The sequence below is a fragment of the Rhinatrema bivittatum genome, chromosome 2 (assembly GCF_901001135.1).
Source record: "Rhinatrema bivittatum chromosome 2, aRhiBiv1.1, whole genome shotgun sequence".
Classification (NCBI taxonomy): Eukaryota; Metazoa; Chordata; class Amphibia; order Gymnophiona; family Rhinatrematidae; genus Rhinatrema; species Rhinatrema bivittatum.
This window is the reverse complement of record NC_042616.1, coordinates 537301314-537322692: the sequence shown is the minus strand read 5'-3', so window position 1 is coordinate 537322692 and position 21379 is coordinate 537301314. Positions and strand designations below refer to the sequence as shown.

The 21379-nt window shown below is 44.1% G+C and overlaps 1 protein-coding gene across 6 annotated transcripts in view; it reads right to left on the bottom strand.

Annotated features, from left to right (window-relative positions):
- MBP (myelin basic protein) overlaps positions 1 to 21379 on the bottom strand; it is a 459476-nt gene that overhangs the window by 369428 nt on the left and 68669 nt on the right. Inside the window, exon 1 of one of the 6 annotated variants that reach the window (XM_029590843.1) lies at positions 17823 to 17987. The exons of the other annotated variants lie outside the window; for them this stretch is intronic. The gene's annotated coding sequence lies outside the window, so the exon portion shown is untranslated. Of the gene's footprint in view, positions 1 to 17822; positions 17988 to 21379 lie in introns of those variants that run through there. 6 annotated transcript variants of the gene reach the window in all.

The window sequence follows — 21379 nt, the reverse complement described above, 5'->3', positions numbered from 1 at the left end:
AGGTGGTTTTGCAGATGAAGCCAATGATTCGGTGCCTGGACCTTCCAGTCGTGAGGCCTGGAGGGAGTTGGATACGGCAGCGCATGCCTTTACTGCTCAGGGCGATCAGGAAGGAATGAAGAGGAACGTTGCGGACGACAGGAGTGGCATGGCATCGGGAACACACGGCAGCAGTGTTTGGGAGCTGAGCAAGGTAAGACTTCCAAAGATAGTGCTCGGGAGAGTAAGAAAGATAATAAGAGGAGAAAGAGGGCTCATTCTAGTAGTAGTTTAAGCTCTTCTTCGTTTTCCTCGAGTACTAGCGACACTGGGTCAGGTCAGCATACGGCTTTATCTGTAGGGCCATAGTATGATATGGGTCCTCCGGCTTTAGCTTCTTTAATGGAGCTTTGGGAGGAGGTCCTATCCGGTTAGTTACAAGGCTTAAAAAAAAAATATTCTGTTAATATTTTGATTGTAGAGGGAAGAAAAGGGGGAGGAAAAAATCTAGAAGTCTAACAGGCAGAATAAGAAAGGTAGCGCGGGCCCAAAAATGTCTAAGAATATAGTCAATTGGGTAAAGGGTTTTTTTTTTTTGCGTTTAGTAAGTGTTGGTAGTCATTTTGATCCTACTCAGTACGGAGCACGTCTGTCCTCCGCTGATAGTGTTCTAGGAGCCTTTAAGGATTATGAGGGTTGGGCATGGCCCAATTATGCTGAAAAGTTCTGGGATAAAATGGCTGGGAACAAATTTATGTCATGGGGTTCTCAGGACATTCATTTATGGTTAACTCAGATGACCAACAATGGAACCAATTTAGTAAAGTGGGACAGGGAGTGCTGGCTTTAGTGCTAGTTCCGGTATTTTATCCTCCAGTATTGGTAAGAATACTTCCTTTTGTGGTCCTGGAACTGTTCGCAAAAGCGAGTCTGGTACGAACAGTAAGGGACGCGAATCTGACATCTGTTGGAGGTTTAATAAGCTCACTTGCCTGTTCCCCGAAGGTAACTCCAGGTACGCATGTGCCAGTTGCGGGGGGGGGGGGTGGGGCGCATTCGGCTGTCAAAGGTTAGCAAGGTCAAGGTGCTAATGTTATCAAAAGCGCTAAGTGAATCTCCATGGTAGAGCAAGGCTGACTCTCCCATAGTTTATTGCAGCTTTAGTGGAAGGTTCGAAATCGTATCCCAACAGAGATGCTGTTGCTATGTTGTCTGGGGATTTAGATGCGACTTCCATATCCGTTAAGAAGGTCCCGGGGTAGGGAGAGGGCTGAGAATTCTAAATCTGTTTATCGGATGGCTGAGGGCGCACGAGATAAAATACAGGTGGAACTTCAGTGTGGAAGAGTAGCCGGGTCATTTCCTTGTAAACATTTTGAGCATGGGCACTTCTCACCATTAGCAGTGATTAAAAAAAAAAAAAAAAAAAAAGCCGGGAAAATTTAAGTTAATTTTTAATTTGTCACACCCTGAGAGATCTTCAGTTAATGATTTCATCCCTAAACAAGTGAGTCGCAGTCAAGTATGCATCATTCGATTAAGCCATAGACTTGGTCCGTAAGGTGGGTCCTGGGGGTCTTGGTTAGCCAAAGCTGATATTGAATCAGCTTTTCGGTTATTATTAATTGGTGTGTATTTTAGGGGCAGGCGGTGTGCAGCGCAGTGGCCAGGGCTATGGGTTTCAGATGTTTTAGTATTGAATATAACTTTCTTGGAGCTTTTTCCTATCATCGTTGCCTTAACTATATGGGGCAAGGAGTGGTCTAACAAGAAAGTAGTTTGGTGGTGTGACAATATGTGCGTGGTCCAAGTAGTTCATAAGCAAGCAGCAAAGTGTCTGAGAGTTTTGCTTTGTTGAGAGTAATGATTATATTATGTTTAAAATTGCATGTAACATAAGGCAGGACATGTCCCGGGGAATTTGAATATGATTGCTGATGCTCTTTCGCGTCTTAAATGGGATGTCTTTGGGCCGAAGCTCCTCACGCCAGTGGGTTGGGAGAGAGCATGCCGGAACACCTTTGGCATCTTTGCACGTAGTAATGCGGAATTTGATCAGACAATCCCTGGCTCCTGCTATATGGAGCTCATACTTAGCAATGGGGGAGAAGATGAAAGAGCGGTGGTGTTGTTAAAGCGTATGGTTATATGTATTTGTTGCATTGGTGGCGGTAAGCCCGAGCCCAAATATTGTTGATTTATTGTATTGTTAAAAGGTATGCATAAGGGGGGGGGGAGTCTTGTGCAGTGCGGGGGGGCTGCTGCACGGGATGGCCAATGAGCAAAAAGGGGGCCGATGCTCAGAGGCGATATCCCTGACCCACACTCGGACGAGGTGGGGTTATAGGTCTAGAGGATACAGGTGGAGCTCTACCACTGGGATGCGGTGGGGGGCCGGTTAAGAAGGATGTTACAAGGGGGGGGTGTCATGTTTTAGCTTGTTATAAAGTTATGGGGCTCGGGTCTGGTGTAAATAAACTGCGGCCTTTATTTGACCAAATAAAGGTGTTTGTCATTTTTCAGTGAAGCAAGGAAAAAGGGGAATGTGTTTGGGGAGGGGGGGGTAAAAGGAAAGCGAATCTTGCCTCTACCAGTTATTGGTTTGGGGTTGGAAGTGGGGCACTATTCGGCACCTTCATTTAGGAGGGGCACAGCAACTACAGCCGCGGAATTGGGGTGGTCGGCCCGGAGAATTCAAGCGCTGGGACAATGGAAGTTGGAGGTTTATCGTAGTTATGTAAGAAAATAGCTTTTCTTGGAAGATGAGAAGACGATGTTCTGCATGAAAATAATTGAAAAAATTTGTTTTTGCAGACATAAAAAGGGGGAGTGGATCCGTGAATGAGCTTGGTCGTGGGCCATTCTTTTGCATCGGGCTCTGCGAAGAGCGGAGGAGAGGCCTTATGGTGAACACTCGGATCTGAATCATACAGAATGGATTGTTCGCTGGTTTGGCAATGGGGGAATGCGTCGGGGGAATCTGCTTATCTTTCTCCAGAATAGAATGCTAAGATGGGGAATCCCGGAGATTGTTATCGATTATCTGGGGGGTAATGATTTTGGTAACTTCACACGTCGCGAATTAGCAGCGATCATACGCAAAGATTTGGCTACCATACTGAATTACCTGCATAATACTAAAATTGGCGGGTCTAATATTATAGTTCGTATCACACACTACACGGAGCCTTTATGGCGAAAGGGTTTTGGAAAATGAATTGAATAGGCAAGTTGGTAAATGGGTAGTTCAACACGGTGGTTTTTTGGGGTTCGCCACACAGGGTCATGGGTAACCGTAGGTGGTTTTTTCTTCGGAGATGGGGTGCATCTTTCTGACGTGGGCATTGATTTCTTTAATAATGATTTGGAGAAAGTTTTCAAGCAGCAGCTTTTAGGTTACGTGGCCGCAGTGGGGGAACAAAGGCAAATATTTTGCCTTTGTTTGTGGCGGAAAAACCCGAGCCATATGTTTAATGTATTATTTGGAATTGTACAGGACATTGGAGGGGGGGGGAAATGCTCGTGTAGTTTGGGGCTGCTACACGGGAAGGCCTAAAGAGCAAGAGGGGGCCGATGCTCAGGCCGCATGCTTACCCTCGCTGGTGCCATGGCGGGGTGAGTGATGGGGGGGTGCCTAAAGTCGGCGGGGGGGGAAATGCTCGTGTAGTTTGGGGCTGCTACACGGGAAGGCCTAAAGAGCAAGAGGGGGCCGATGCTCAGGCCGCAGGCTTACCCTCGCTGGTGCCATGGCGGGGTGAGTGATGGGGGGGGGGGGGGGTACCTAAAGTCGGCTTACCATTGAGACGCGGTGGTAAGCGAAAGAGGGGCATGGGGGCGGTGGAGGTTTGGGGGAATTAACTTTGGAATTTTGTATAATTTGCTGGCTCGGGTTATGTTTTAATAAACTGCGGCCATTATTTAATGCCACATTGTTGTTATGCGCATTTTGTTCAGGGAGAGGGGGGCAAGTATGTGTATGTATGCACGAACAGCTAGTATCAAGTCCCTATGTTAAGGAAGGCGGTCCGGGCTTGTCCCGGCCCGACGCAGATAACATGGGCTTGAGCAGCTGTGAGTAAGGGATAGGATTAGCAAAGGCAGGTGGGGGGGGGGGGAAAAAAGGGGAGTTAGGTAACCAATAGCAGCATCAGCAACTTGAATGCTGTTATGCTATTGGTCAGTAGTTAAACAATAGGCTGGAGCAGAGCTTAGAACGGCAGTTGGGAATTCAACAGCAAGCAGAGGGCAGGTTTTTGCTTCCCTCCCTCCCTCCCGAAATTTTATATTGCTGTTAATCATCTTATGAGTGTTTGTATTATATATGTCGCAGTGGAGGCGGAAAAACCCGAGCCATATGTTTAATGTATTATTTGGAATTGTACAGGACATTGGAGGGGGGGGGAAATGCTCGTGTAGTTTGGGGCTGCTACACGGGAAGGCCTAAAGAGCAAGAGGGGGCCGATGCTCAGGCCGCATGCTTACCCTCGCTGGTGCCATGGCGGGGTGAGTGATGGGGGGGTGCCTAAAGTCGGCGGGGGGGGAAATGCTCGTGTAGTTTGGGGCTGCTACACGGGAAGGCCTAAAGAGCAAGAGGGGGCCGATGCTCAGGCCGCAGGCTTACCCTCGCTGGTGCCATGGCGGGGTGAGTGATGGGGGGGGGGGGGGGTACCTAAAGTCGGCTTACCATTGAGACGCGGTGGTAAGCGAAAGAGGGGCATGGGGGCGGTGGAGGTTTGGGGGAATTAACTTTGGAATTTTGTATAATTTGCTGGCTCGGGTTATGTTTTAATAAACTGCGGCCATTATTTAATGCCACATTGTTGTTATGCGCATTTTGTTCAGGGAGAGGGGGGCAAGTATGTGTATGTATGCACGAACAGCTAGTATCAAGTCCCTATGTTAATAAGAACCTCATGACACATTTGAAAAGTGAGTGATTTTTAATGAGTGCTTCAGCTGAACTAGAGCAGGAGATAAAGGCTACCAGTTCATTAAATTGTCTGGGGAGCTTCAAAAAAGGTCAGCTTTGCAATTATAAACTGCAGCGGCAAAGCATATTGTGGCACAGAGGACCAGATGTACTAAGCGTTTTCCCCCTCAACAGACATGAAATGGTAAAAACCCTTTAGTACATCAGACCCTAGAGTTAGCAGAAATGATTCAAAGTCCACCAGCATTAGCAGGGAACACAAGTAGAAAGTATTGCAGCAGCAGCAGCAGCAGCAAAAACAGTCTGCACAGACATTATGGATCATTAGCTTCCGGACGACCCAAATTGAAAAATAATACAATTTGATAGAAACAGATGGAATGACTCACAAGGCACTGCGCTCAAACTTTTACATTCTAAAAGTGCATAATTTCTTCAACCAAATTATTCCTGCAGTTTAATACAGGCTGGGCAGATTTACTAAAAGATTTCCTCCCATTTGGGGCTCAAAAGACAAATTGCTTGTGCATCTAGTAGAACAAAAACAGAAGAGTAAAAAAAGGAAAATTTAAAAACAAACAAATGACTTCCTCCCCCCCCCCCCTCCCACCAATGTATGATTCAGTTACCAGTAGGACAAAAGAAGGTGGTCGCATTGCAAATCAGGATTATGGGCTATGAAGTGGATTCAGGTCTCCTGGCTCCAGGCAGATGTTAGCAGGTGCTGGCCCTGGGATAGGGCAGCATCTGCAAAATGTTACACCTGGGGGCGGCAGCTTATTAACCACTTGCTGGGCTTCATGGATACAAAATGGGCTACCCAGCCGATCTCAGCAAGTGATCTCAGCGTTCAGTGCCCTGGAATCCTTCCAATTAAGAGCAATGCTAGATTTTCTCCATTCTATGTATCATTTCCTAGTGAAGGGGGCGGGGGTGCAAAGAGGGAGCAAACAGAAAGGAATCCAAGCATTTCACTACTCTAATTCAATGCATACAGGATTTTGACGGATCAGTAAATTATTAAGACATTCCATTTCCAGCCCTAATGAATCACAGCTGGCGTTTAGAAAAAAAAATGCATGCTAAAATATTGACATATCTTTACAAATTCTAGCAAATAACTATAATTTCATATTCTTAGCAATATGAAATCAGCTACAAAAAAAAAACACATGAATTTAAAATGATCAAACAGCTCCAATTTATTTTTTTTTTAGTGTATACAGAAAAATGTACTAACCATGTCTGCATGAGTACAATGTGGACATAAGTTAACAGCTGAAGAAACTTACTACTTGTGGCTGAGATTATATATTAAACCACCCTGTAGAATCAGTGAATGTGCACTGACACCATGAGGTTAGCATGCTACCATGGAGGCTAAAATCTAGGCAAAGATAAAATGTGGCCCATATAGAATGTACTATATAATATGAAATGTTTCTCTCTACGGCCGCTTCCCCCTCAAAAATTTGATTTTAATGCCATTTTTTTTTTTTTTTAAATATAACCACCACCAAAATGCCCATCCATGTATTTATAGTTATGGAAATCAATATTACTGCTATCCATGACACTTTTTAAAAAGTTAAAATGCTTTCCACTCAGCCCTGCTGTAAACATATCTAAAGGTAAAATACATTTTACTATTCCACTCTTACTTCCATACTATGCTTTGCCACCGTCAACAAAATGGGCCCTGCTAGTGTTGCAACCGTTTTGTTACTTAAAAAAAGTTCAATTTCAGAAAAAAACAACTGGAAAGGGGAGAACCCAGCAGTGAAGCTTTCCTCTGAGCAACACTTGATAAAACAAAACAAAAATTATTTATTAACCAATAACTTTCACAAAAATGGAAGTTCAGTGTGATGAACAGGGTGCGAATGTTCAATTTTAGGGAGAGAAACCCCCACCACCACCACCACAGTAAGATGGTTTCATTCATTCTAGTGCTAGGAATTCTTAGGAAATGGAAGAAACTACTACTCAAAATAAGAAGAACAACTTAAAAATGCACTTAGGACATTAAAATTGCTGATCATTATGTCAGCAGTTCAAGGGTAGATTCTGTAGCAATTCTGCAGCACAGTTGCATAAATGTGCATGTGTTTGCAGAAAAAAATATGATATTGCATTTTGATTTTAATATAATTTTCCCACATTTCTTGTGCATCTGGATATTTTATTCTTTTTTTCATGGGAAGGATCTTCGTGATTGTGTTACGAGCGCGCGCGGGCGCGGTCGTCGTAAGCGGGTGGTGAGCCCTTGGGCCACGGCAGGACTCAAGGAGGAGCCCCAAGCCACACCGTGGGAGGTGAGCTGAGCAGGCATGGTGAGCCAGGCAGGCAGGAACAGAAGCAGGGAGTCCGACCCTCAGCCGGACCTGCATGCCCATCGTAGCCAACACGGGGAAGTTGACTAATGAACGGTCCTCCGACTGTTCCCGGCCCTTTCGGACCTGCCGCTGGGAACGGCAATGGGCAGCAGGCCGGACAGAGGCGAGGGCAGACAGAGTCCTTTACAGAAGACATCCGACGGGGGCTGAAGCAGACATCCAAGACAGGCTAAAGCAAGACGTTGGAGACATCAGGGCAAGGGTTGAAGCGAGACATAGGAAAGATCCAGGCGGGCAGGAACTCCGATGCTGGGATACTAACATCCGAAGCCCCTTCGGCTGGCAGAAGCTCAAGAGCCCGTGGGACGAATCCCTCCTGTTGGCCACTCCAGGGCCCAACAGGACAGAAGGCTCAGGAACCGGACGAGGACGTAGGTCAAGGCAGAGACACGAAGACATCAGGGCAAGGGCTGAAGCAAGACATCGTAGACAAGGCAGGACGGAAACATGGCACTGTCCAACAGGGCGCCCTACTCAGCCAGCACAGCTAGACTGGTCATGGACCACCCCGTCCCAGACGCGCCCTACACAGCCCAGGAAGGCTGGTCACGGACCACGCTGAAGAAAGGAGGGTGCAGGGAAACTCCAGGCGAACAGGAACTCCGATGCTGGGATACTGACATCCGAAGTCCTTACGGCTGGCAGGAACAGGAACAAACATCTAGGCAAGGTCAGAAACAGACATCGAGACAAGGTACCATCTGGACACGGCAGACCACGGAGGACGAGGATCGGGAGAGGCCACAGACAACTGTGTAGCCCAATCCGAAGGAAAACAGGAACTAACAAGCAAGTCCTTATATACTGGAGGTTGTAGGCAACTCCCTGGGAGGAGTTAGACAGGACCGCCCCTTGCTGGCCCTATAACTGGGGAAGAGAGCTGCGGGCCAGCCCCTAGAGAAACGGGCGTGGCTGGAAACAGGAAGTACAAACACAGAGGCATGCAAGCCACAGGCACAGCTAGGCCTCTCAGGCCCTGGAGCAAGTCCTGGACGGTGCGTAGGCGAGGCCCTGGCTTCAGAGTGGCCTCTGGAGGAAGGTAAGATGCCTCCTGTAGCGCAGCAACAGGGGGGATCACAACAGATTGGTGCTGTAAAGAAGGAAAAGAGATAGAGGAATTGAAGACGGGAGATGGAAAAAAGATATTTGGGGGTTAGGAGAAGTAGCAGAACTGGGGAGCAGATAGAGCAGAGCACATGGGGATGCGATGTGGAAAAGGATGAGGACACCTGGGATCAGGAAAAGGAGGGTGGGAGGATCCACTCTTTTACATCCCTCTTCCCGACACCAGTCTTCTCTCCCACTCATTTCCCATGCCCCCTCCAATCCCCTGGCACCTTAAATGTCTCCCCACCACCAATCCCTGCTGTGAATCTGGGCTTGGCTCTATAACAGTAGCAGCACCTCAAACCTCATCCTTCTACTTTGCTGTTTTGAGATAGCGTCATGGTTTGAATCATGGGGAACATCAGAGTGCAGTGCAGATCAAAGTGCATCACCACAGCCCTGTGCAGCAGAGGATGAAGCCATGGACCTAGGCACCCTATCGCTGGTGCAGGGCTTATGGTGTGCTGAAGAATAGGGAATTCTATGGGAAGGCCCAGATTTTGCAGAGTTCGTCAGGGCTGTGGGAGATCGGGGCCCCGCCTGTCTTAGGCCATCATAAGAATGATCAAAAAATGTTGATCATGCATACGAATCTGCATCATTTCCTTCTTGGTCACATATGATCAAGAATGATCTGTGTGTTCCTGAAATCAAACGGCCAGATTTTAAAAGCTGTACACGTGCGTATACCGGGACATACGCGTATGGCTGGGCCGTGAGCCTTTTCATGCCACGCGCATCAGTGCATGCCAAAGAACTGGCTAACCGAAAAGAGGCAGGCCAGCAGCTGGCCGGCCCATGCAACCTGCTGCCGTACAGCAGAGCGGGCTCGGAAGGAACCGGGGGAAGGCCCTATAGCGTTGTTGCATACTTTTTAGAAAACTTTACCCTCCTTAACGTGTGCAAGTGCCGACTCACACACACAGATATAAAATTGGGGACGTGCATGTGTGCACTGATAGTGTATTCAATAACATGCGCACGTCGACGCATCGATATATGCGTGCCGGGAACTGCACACACAGACGCCCACCTGCAAGTTTATAAATGGACTTTTAAATGTACAGCCTCTTTAGATACTATTCATTGATGTAACAAAATGTTGACACAAAATCAGTTAACTCAGAATGATAAAAATGGATGAATGCTTGCCTTTAAGAGCATTACTGCAATAGTAATTGTAAAGTAACAAAAATCATATGTAAAGAAGCAAAGTCTACTAAATCATTAAAAATATCTCCCCCCCACTCTTGAATTTCTTTACTCTATACTTCTATTTTCCTTTCTATTTTTAGAGCCATTTCCTTTTTCTTATTAGATACCACTTGGAGATAATGTCCATTACAGATGCAAAGTTTTTTTTTTAAAAGCCCTCAAGACCTTTCTGTTTCAGAAGACATACACAACAGCAATGACCCAATAACTTTATATAATACTGTTAATTACTTAAGATCTTGAAGCATTTACATAAAAATATTTTTTTCTCTATTATTATGGATGTTTTAATTATACCGGTCTCTGAACTTTGGAAGGGCAGGTAAGAAATGTTTTAAATAACTTCTATCATGTTGTCCTTCCATCTCTGCCCAACAGATCTGAAACATCTCTGTTAAACCATGCCATTGGCTCTAGAAACTCAGATTCCATTTTGCAAGAGAGATTAGGCACCTAAATAGAAAACGTACTTGCAAAGTTTGCTGGAAGCTATGTAAATTGAATCCTCCAAAAATATTCTTAAAAGTATGTTTCAGTTAGGTCTGAGAAACATGGATGTGAGTGTATATATATATATATATATATATATATATACATATATACTATTTACTTTTATTTACTATTTACTATATATTTACTATTTTTCTATATCGGCTTTCATGACAGGTATCACATCAAACCGGTTTACATTTAACAGGGTGTGCAATATACAGAGAACTCGAGCAACTATAACAAGTGTGTGGTTAACGGAATTGCAGTTACAATAAAACAGGGAAGTACACAACTGGGAGCGGAGGAGGAATAAGAAAAGAGAGATTAACTGACAGCTAATTATTTACAGAGATGCAAAATTAATTCCAATGTAGTAGAATTGATATCGTGAATGAGATTGATGACATAGTGTTGGTGTTGGTGAATGGTTTCTATTTAAACCCATTGTTAACAATGTGTTTGTGATGTCGATTGCAGGAATCAGTCGAAGTCTGGATTGGCTTTTTTAAAAAGCCAAGTTTTCAGCCTTTTCCTGAAAGTCGGGAGGCACGGTTCCTGTCGCAGGTCGGCTGGGATGGAGTTCCATAAAGGTGGTCCTGCTGTTGAGAGCGCTCTTTCTTTGAGGGATTTGTGTTGAAAGGTTTTTGCGTGTGGAACATGCAGAGATTCTTTATAACACTCCCTAATGGGTCTGGCGGAGGTGTGTTTTTTTGAAAGGAATTTGTAATTTGAGCGGGGCGTGTTGAAGGATGACTTTGTAAATGGTGGTGATGGACTTGTACCTAATTCTTTAGTGAATTGGTAACCAATGAAGGGCTTTGAGGATTGGGGCGATGTGGTCACATCTCCTGGAGTTAGTCAGAATTCTGGCAGCTGTATTCTGCACCATCTGTAGAGGTTTGGTATGGGATGCAGGGAGACCTAGTAGAATAGAATTACAATAATCTAGCTTGGAGAAGATTATTGCTTGTAAAATTGTTCTGAAGTCCTGGGAGTGGAGAGTGGCTTAATTCTTTTAAGGATATGTAATTTGTGAAAGCAATCCTTGGTAGTTTGGTTGATGAATGGTTTTAGGTTGAGACGGTTGTCAATGATAACTCCTAAGACTCTTACATGCGAAGATTGAAGGTTGGCTGGTGGGTTTGAAGAGATGTTATTGTTTTCCGGGGATATAAGCAGAAATTCCATTTTTGAAGCATTGAGAATTAAGTTTAGACAGTTGAGGAGGTGTTTGATCTCAAGTAGGCAGCTGTCCCAGAATTCTAATGTTTTTGTAATGGATTCTTTTACAGCAGCGGTTCTCAACCTGTGGGTCGCGACCCCTTTGGGGGTCGAATGACGATTTGCTAGGGGTTGTCTAAGAGACCATTGGAAATATGGGTTTTTTGTCGCTCCTCGAGTCACTCCCTCCCCTCACTGGATTCAGTAAAAAAGTTCATTCTGTGCTCCCTCGCTCCCCGATTGGCCGGTGCTGGGCAAAAGGGGCTTGCCGAAGCAAGCCCCTTTTGCCCAGCACTGACCAATCGGGCAGCGCGCCCTCGCTCCTCGAGTCACTCCCTCCTGCTGTAAATGTTGGAATGCATTGGAAGAGGGGTAGTCTTATACGGCGAGTATATCCCAAACTCTATATTTTAACTGTAAAATTTGGGGGTTGTCTTATACGCCGGAAAAATACGGTATATACAGCACAGTTACTTAGGCCTATGAACGAAAATAATTTTACGGTTGGGGTCGCCACATAGTGGGGAATTGTATTAAAAGGGTCGCAGATCTATAAAGGTTGAGAACCGCTGTTTTACAGGGATCACGATCTGAACATCGTCTGTGAATAGGAAGTGTTTCAGGTTTAGTTTCATTAGCAGTTGGCAGAGTGGGAGCAGGTAAACATTAAAAAGGGTGGGTGAGAGGGAGGAGCCCTGCGGAACCCCTAGTGAGGATGGATAGTAGTGAGATTCTTTAGTATGAATTTTGACCTTGTATCCTCTGTTCTCTAGGAAGGTTTTAAACCAGGTCAGTGCTGTGCCAGTAACTCCGATGTTTGCCAGCTAATTTAGAAGGATGTGATGGTTGACTGTATCGAATGCCACCGAAAGGTCAAGAAGGATTAATAGGTAAGCATGACCTTTATCGATGCCGGCGAGGAGGAAGTCTGTAAGAGAGAGTAGTAGCGTTTCAGTGCTTAATGCTTTGCGAAATCCATATTGATTAGGGGACAGAATTTGGTAATCCTCAATGTAATTCGATAATTGTGTGTTTACTAATTTTTCCATGACTTTTGCTAAAAACGAGAGGTTGGAAATGGGACGGAAATTGTTGGGATCGCTTGTATTTAGGTTCGGTTTTTTTTAGGAGTGGGTTGATTGAGGCCGTTTTCAGGTCATCTGGGTAGATACCCTGGGATAGGGAACAATTTATAATGTTGGCTAGAGCTTTCGATATTGTATCCAGGATTAGTAAGAGCATTTTAGAAGGGATTTGATCAAAAGGGTGTGATGACGGTTTCATTTTCTTCAGAATCGATTGTATATCAGAAATGGTGATGGGTTCAAAGGAGTTGAGAGAGAGGTCTTTGTTTGGGTGTAGATATGTTGTGTTAGAGGATGCGTAAGGGTTTGGTGTCAGCTGTTTGAGGAGGTCGGTGATTTTTTTGCTGAAGTAAAGAGCCAGCTCATCTGCTTTTTTCTGGGCTAGGTCAGCTGGAATGACTGGAGTGATGGTTTTTGTGAGACTGGAAACGTAGGTGAACAGAGCTTTGGAGTCGAAGATGAGGTGGTGGATCTTGTAGGCATAATAGTCCCTTTTGGTTTTCAAGGTGATACTCTTGTAAAAGTGGAGAGAGCGTTTGTATTCAGCTAGGGAGGTCCGTGATGGGGCTTTACGCCATTTTCTTTCTGTCGTAGTAGATGTTTGAGTTTTCGCAGTTCCTTGTTGAACCAGGGTTGACTTTTGGGCGCATTGTGTTTGAGATTTTTTGTTGTCAGGGGACATAGTATATTTGCTACTGATTCTGTTATTTTGGACCAGGATTGGAGGGCTGAGTTAGGAGTGGAGACGTCAATGAGAGAAAGATCAGGGGCTAGAAGATTGGTGAGGTGCTCCGAGGAGCATGTTTTCCTGTAGACAAATGATGGTGGGGAGTAGTGATTGTAGCCCGGTTGTAACAGTGAGAAGGAGGTAGAGATTAATGTGTGGTCCGACCATGGGACTTTTTTGCACTCTGGGTGCTCTGAGTGTGAAATGCCAGGGTTTGTAAAGATAAGATTCAGCGTATGACCCGCTTTGTGGGTAGGTTTGTTGATTTGCTGCTTGAAACCCATGGCTGACATGGCAGTGAGGAAAGCTTCGCAGTTGGATGAAAGAGGGGATTTATCTACATGAATATATATATATATTGTCTACATGAATATATATATATTTTCATGAGTATCTAGGCTCAATGAAGATATCTTTAGACATTCAAAGATCCACCTCTGGTTTTTTTTCCTGCAAGTGAAGATCCTTTTACAGTCAGCAAACAGGCACAAGCAGTCAATGCTGACAAACTTTATGTGAGATTAATGGGCCAATACAGAAAAAAGTGCGGGAGAGCCGGTGAGCGCCCACTCTCCTGTGCACGCGATTTAGTATCGGCCCACGTGCAAATGAGGGCCCGCGGTAAAAAGAGGTGCTAGGGACACTAGTGGGTCCCTAGCGCCTCCTTTTTGACAGGAGCGGCGGCTGTCAGTGGGTTTGACAGCTGATGCTCAATTTTGCCGGTGTCGGTTCTCGAACCCGCTGACAGCCACGGGTTTGGAAAATGGACGCCGGCAAAATTGAGCAGCCATCCTCTGACCCGCCGGCCGATTTTACATTTTTTTTTTTAAACGTTTGATTTTTAATTTTGGGGCCTCCAACTTAATATCACTATGATATTAAGTCGGAGGGTGTTCAGAAAAGCAGTTTTTTCTGCTTTTCTGTACACTTCCCCAGCACCAGCAGAAATTAACGCCAGCCTTTGGGCAGGCGTTAATTTTTGAAAGTAAAATGTGTAGCTTCGCTGCACATTTTGCTTTCTGGATTGCGCAGGAATAACTAATAGGGCCATCAATATGCATTTGCATGTTGCGGGTGCTATTAGTTTCGGGGGGGGGGGGGGGGGGGGGGTTGGATGCGTGTTTTCACCGGAGCACACTGTACTGTATCAGCCCATAAGAAAGCAGTTAAAGCTAAGAGGTCATAGCTCAAATAATAGAAGGCAGATACAAATGATTAAACTAGGCAAGAGCATAAGCACATTAGGTGTAAAATAGTTATACAGGATGAGAGAGCCTTTGACAAAAAGCAAGGCAAAAATAAATAAATGTTTCAAGTACATTCAAAGCAAAAACCCTGGGAGGGAGTCAGTTGGGCTGCTAGATGACCATGGGGCAAAAAGGGTGCTCAGGGAGGACAAGGAAATAGCAGAAAAACTGAATGAACTCTGTCTTGCTCTCTACAGAGGAGGATGTTGGGAACTTACCCACACCTGAAACAAACTTTAAAGGTAGAGATTATGAGAAAATAAAAAAAAGATCTGTGACATTGGAGAATATAATAGATCCCATTGACAAGCTAAAAAATTACCAATCACAGGGACCATATGGCATCTATCTAAAAGAACTAAAAACATGAAATTGCTAACCTGTTATGTTGATTATACCCGGGTTCAATCCCCGGCCTTTCCACCATTACTGAACATACTGCTGGTATGGAAAAATACCAGCAGGCCCCAGAACACAAACCTGGGACCTTGAATGCCAGACAAAGCTATAAAACTGTTTTTGCAGGAATACACAGACACCAATCAACAAAATTAAGCCACAGGATGGGGCAGGAGATATCGCAGAGAGTACGCAGCAAATAGTCTGTGGGAAAGAATGCAGGGGGGAGAGAGAGATAAGGGGAGACAAACAACAGCTGCAGACAGCGTAAAAAAATGTAGTGGTGTGAAGCATGCAAGCAGAAATCAGATAATTAGCTGACTTTGTATTTTTAACCTATATAAGAAAAGCTGGTATGTAATAGGGCTGGCACGGATTCTGTATCCGTTGCAGAGCCCAGCGCTGAGCTCTTTTATTATGTAAGTATACATTATTTTTGCTTCCTGTGTACTTTTTGCTTTCTGGGTATTTATCTGTTTTGTGTATGCATAGTATATGATTTATAATAAAGATTATTAATTACCAGTAGTATAAGGGTTGTTCTTTTAAACAATTTTACCTCTGCGGTGGGATTTTAAACAATTGGTGGAGAATGCGGGCACTTTCCGCATATGTTTGTGGGAGCAACTCTGATTGTTTCTAGAGCAGTGTAGAAGATTCACGTTCTTTGGTGATTCCCCAGGGCTCGGACTGATCAGCCGTGGCTCGGGAGTAATCAGTTTAAAGCCGAAGTCCTGTGTGAATCTTGCTAAAAGGTGCACCTGAAGAGTTAGATTCACGTTCTCAGAGGCTGAGTCCTGTGTGAATCGCGGTGATTGTTTTAGATTCACGTTCTCAGCAGAGCCTGAGTCCTGGGTGAATTGTGGTGATAGTTTTGAGAAAAAGGCGCCAAAGGTTTTAACGCTGCAGCATTTGTTGTTTTTCTTGTGGGTTCCCAGGGTTAAACTACTGCAGAAAAGATTGCAGTGATATTTTCTTGTACTTGCTGTGTGGTTTGCTATTAGCGTGTATATATTTTTTGTGTCTGTTCTGCATTTGTTACTATATCCTGTTACTAGTGCGTAGGAAACGTAGGCAGGATTCCGTTATGGCAGACCGGGTTTCAGAAGACCAAATAGGACTATCTAGCACGCTACATACCTTATATGTTGATAGTGCTGATGCATGCACGGCTGTCCAACATGTTATTAATTTATTTCCATTCCATAAAGATTTGATAAATAAGATTAATGACGAGGGAAGGGTCATTGGAAGTAACTCAGTTAGCTCCATTATTTAAATTTCTAAAGGATAGAAAAAGGAGGGACAGTCTGTAAAACCACTTACATGTGTGGAATCTGTTCTATGTTACTAGAGATCTTTACCATGCAGATGTGGAAATAAAAGCACGAAATAAAATTATTACTGAGATTAAAAGTGACCATCAGCCAGGAGGTCAGACAATAATTGAGGAACCTCCTTCATATGTGACTACGTGTGTTGTATTTATAAAGCCAACTGTGGAGAAACAATCCGATATAAATGCATATGCTTAGAATTGTTTTTGATGCTTAAGAACTGTAAGAACTGTAACAATAACCTGTAACCTATCATTTAAAATGGCCACAATTCCTGAAGATTGGAAGGTGTCCAATGTGATGCTGATATTTAACAAGGGCTCCAGGGGTGACTCAGGAAACAGAACAATGTGCCAGACAAAATGATAGAAACGATTTTAAAAGCAAAATCACTGGCCATATAGTTAGACATGGCTTAATAGGGGCAAGTCAACATGGTTTTAAGCAAGGGGAAGTCTTGTTTTACCAATCTTTTAGAATTTTGAAGGTGTAAATAAATATGTAGATAAAGCTGAGCCAGTTGATATAGTGTATCTGGACTTTCAGAAGGCATTTGACAAAGTTCCCCATGAGAGACTCCTCAGGAAATTACAAAGTCATGGGATAGGAAGCACTGTTCTGCTGTGGACTAACAACTGGTTAAGAGGCCAGAAACAGAGGGTGAGACTAAATGGCCAAATGGGAAAAGGTCATTAGTGGACTACACAGGAACCAGTGCTGTTTACCATATTCATAAATCATCTGGAAAAGGAAACAAATGAAGTAATCAAATTTGCAGATGACAAAATTATTTACATTTGTGAAAACAGCCGCAGATTGTGAGGAATTGCAGAAGAACCTTGTGAGACTATGACTGGGCAAACTGAATGGCAGATGAAATTTAAATGTGGAAAAGTGCAAAGTGATGCACATAGGGAAAACAATCTCAATTTTACAGGTACATAATGCTGAGCTCTGTTTTGGGAATCATGAACCAAGAAAAGGACCTTGGAGTTGAAATCCTCAGCTCTGAATGATCTGAACAGGAATGGAGAATAAAATGGAAAATATCATACTGCCTCTATATCAAGCCATTGTGTGGCCACACCTTCAAGTATTGTATGGAGCTCTGGTCACTCCATCTAAAAAAAAAAAAAAAAAAAGCATTGTAGAACTAGAAAAAGTGCAGAGGAGAGTGACAACAATGATAAAAGGGATGGAGCATCTCTCCTGTGATGAGAGGCTATGCGGGCTAGGGCTCTTCAGCTTAGAAAAGAGAGAGCTGCGAAGGGATATGATAGAAGTTTATAAAACTGAATGGGGTGGAACAGGTAAACAAAGAACGGTTATTTACCCTTTCCAATAATACTAAAACAATGGACACTCCATGAAACTACCAACCCGCAGATTCAAAATAAATCATAGGAAGTACTTTGTCACTCAGCTCAGCAGGGTTTATAAGAGGTTTGGGCAAGTTCATTACACATTGTTAGCCAGGTAGACTAAAGAAAGCTATTACTAAGCTTGGGTATGAGTAATAGGAAATGGGATCTGCCAGGTACGTGCAACTGGATTGGCCACCATTGAGACAGGATGCTGCCTCCTCTGTAGTTACATAGATTAAGAAATAAAGGCAAGGAATGGAGGAGGTGCACTACCCCAGAAAAGACCGAAGACCACAAACAAGATCATCATCATTGATACTTACTTAATTTTATGTGAAGCATCTCATACAGGCAGGGCCTGCCTTTGGATAGGGTGAGCTGGACAGTCTCCCAGAGTGCCATAAGACAAAAGGATACCTTAGGCTCTTCCAGCATTGCCAATTGCGAGGGTCAGCCATGGTTATCACAAGAGTCCAGTATTGTTATAGTAGAGCTTGGAGTTGAGATTAAGGAAAATAAAGCTTAGCATAGAAGAATAGGATATGGTATGCCAGGATACTTGATTGGTCTTCTCTTGCCCCCTGGAAGTAAGAGGTAGACCTCAAGAATATTAAAAGGACTTTCAGCATGGGACTTTCCACAATGAACAAACATAAGCCTATAAAGCCAGATGGGACATGTGATAAGGTCCAGTAAAGACTGGCACAAAGTGAAGCCCCAGCAGTACTGCATATACACAAGGTGGGGGCCCTAATCTCCAACAGATGCAGATGTGGGACCCAAGATAACAGACACTCCACCCTGGTACCGTGGGCCCAAGGATCATTAGTAACCTGGCACCACACTCGGACCCCACCAATCATAAAAACATCAACAAGGTATCACTTATAGGCTATCAAATTATCCACCAATGAACTAAGACAGTCTAGACTATGGAGGAAACCTCTATAAAATAAAGGTTTTTGGGAAGCAAGCCAGTTCTTCAACCGCATCTCCAGCTGACAACGGCAGATACAGCAGAAGATGTTAAGGATACAAAGGCAACTCCAGATTCTGAGAAGCATTCTTGAGGTCAAGGCTCAAGGACTTCAGACCAAGAGGGCATTAGAGAGAGAGAGAGAAATTGAAAGGATAGATAAGCATATGAAGTAAAAATTTAAAAAGAAAACAAATTGTTGCTAAGCATGGGCTACAATGTATCCTTCTGGAGAAAATACAAATATATCACACCAATTATAAAAGGTGTGAGTGCATGCACTATATGCTTGCATGAGCAGCAACATCTTAGTTGCTCATATCTTTTTTTTGTCCCATACACACCTAAGTCTGCCCACTAGGTGCTTGCTAAAGGAATCACTTGATAGCGCCTCCCTTAAATTAATTTCTCATAACAAATTAGTCTGTCACGAGCAAACTGGAAAATTGTTGCAGGCAGAGGCTCTGCATGCTGCGGGAGTAACAGTTTGCTGCACAGAGAGGGAGACTGTGCAGGCTAGGATGGTGCTCCAATGGATAAGGGAATATAACATTCAAAAATATTTTGATATCGTTCCCTTCTGAGGCTTGAGGCACTCCAAAGCATGGTAGAGTCAGGTATTCCTCCTGCCACGCACAAGGGCTGGCAGGGGGTACAACACTTAATAGCACATCAGCTTCCTCTGCCGTGCTAGGTAAGTCTCAGGACATGAGCCACAAGATTATAGACTAGGCCCCATGCAGGAGCTAGGAAGGGAGATGAGATTGAGAGAAAGAGAGCTGGTAGACAGGTAGGGGATGAAAACAGGGAGACCGCAAGGCTTGGGAAGGACAATAGGAGTAAAAGTTAGAGGGAGAACGGGGAAAGGTGAAGGAAAACGCAAAAAGAAAAAGATGTGAAGAAATGCTAAGGAGAGAGAGAGAGGTAGAGATGGGTAGAGGAGAACTTGCAGGAGGATGGGTGGAGAGAGAGAGTCAGTTTGGGAATGGCGAGGGATGAGAGTCAAAGAGGCAGCAGTTGAGGGATAACAAGGAAGCCAGATATCCGGAGACTGAGCAAGGGAAGCTGGAGGGCTAAAAGAAAATGAAAAGCTGGGGCAGCAAGAACTTGAAGGGGAGGAGGAGGGGCGAAATCTAGATAGGAGAGGCAGAGAAATGAGATGAAAAAAAAAAAAAGGATCAATGTCAGAGACAGATGTAGGAGTTGAAATGAAGCAAACGGAAGGAGAAAAAACAAACAAAAAATGGAAAGGAAGGCAAAATGAAGAGGAAGGCACAGAAAGCTGAAAAAAAATAAATAAAAGAAGACCAGGCCCGACCTAATTAGAAATAAAATGCCCAGACAACAAAGGTAGAAAAAAATATTTAATTTTCCATTTAGTAATTGGACTGTTGGCTTTGGGAATATGCATCTGTGAGAACTTTGCCTTTTGCACTATACAGGAGGAAGTGCATTTCTGTTTCCCTTTCTCCAGTGCTGCACCGCATGCACAGTCTGGCATCATGGGGTTTCCAGTTCAGTTTCTATGTACATTTTTCTATTTCTAATTCACAAATGAGCTCTGTCTGTGTCCTGCGTGTGTGAGCGAGGGGAGGTACTTTCTGAGTAGGAATCTGTAGCAGTCTGGCTTGATGTGTTTTCCCAGCAGGAAGTATATTGGTGTTCTAGTGCCGCCTTTCATACATAGAGTTTTTGCAGTTTAAGTCCTGGGAGTTAGTGCCATTTTAGTATGGCGAGTTTGCTATATAGGCTGGAATGTATTTTTAATTGGGTTGTGTGTTATTTGCAAAGTACCAGCCACTGGAAAGTTTGCATTTCTTTTACTGGGGTGAATCCAGAATTTATATACTATGTGCACTGAGAGAATGTCTGGAAGTAGGGGAGCTGGGGTAGGTGGAGAGAGTACTTGGAAGGAGGGAGGGAAGGAGACAGAGTAGTGAGAAGGAGGAGGAGGGAATGTCTGCAGCATGGAAGCAAAGAGAATGCCTGGATGGAAGGGAAGTGAAGGAAGAAAAGAACATTCCTGGGGGGGGGGGGGGAGAGAGATTAGGAGAATACATAAGAGAGAAAGGTGGAATGGGAGAGAATGGTAGAAGAGGGATACAATTTCTGAAGGAGAGTGAGAGAAGGAGGGAAGGAGGGAGAAGGGAGAGAATGTGAAGTGAGGAGAGTGAAGAGAATGAATGGAAGGAGGGAGAAAAAAGTGTCAGATAATTTTTGTTTTAATTATTTATATCCTGCATAATCACTATCAGTGCAATACAATGAAAGCGCCATTTGCCCAAGAGCTGGCCCTGCATACAGATTACCCAAGATTCAGTGAAGTTAAAACCCAAACATCTTTCCAACGCTAACATGCAAGTCCCATTGTTGAAACATTCTGCACTAATCCTAAGGATTTGCTTTATAAATGGCGACCCCTGAAATACAGAATATGCGTGACCTCCGTTTTTGCCATGTTACTTACACTCATGCCCTCCTGCACGAAGGGGTTTGTATTCATCCAGGATAGTGGCTCCCAAACCTGCCTGTGGGATGCTTAGTCGTTCTGTTTATCAGAATATGTGCAGGTAATATGCATGACAAACTTGCACACAATGGAGACAGTGCATGCAAATCACATGCAGGTTGACTGTAGATATCCTGAAAACCCAAATGGCTGGGGATCCCCCAGGACAGGTTTGGGAACACTGCTCTAGGGCTGCCCGAAGGGATGAGAATGAAACATTTCAACATGACAAAAATACGGTTTTATTTGCAGTTCTGTGTGTCACACAAAGCATCAGCCAGTCTTATAAAGCTATCAACAACTGTTCCATGAACTTAGATTCTCCAGATGTGCTTTTTGCTGTGTCTTTTCATGTTAAAAACGTGCATTTAGGGTGCACAAGGTGGTTATTTCAG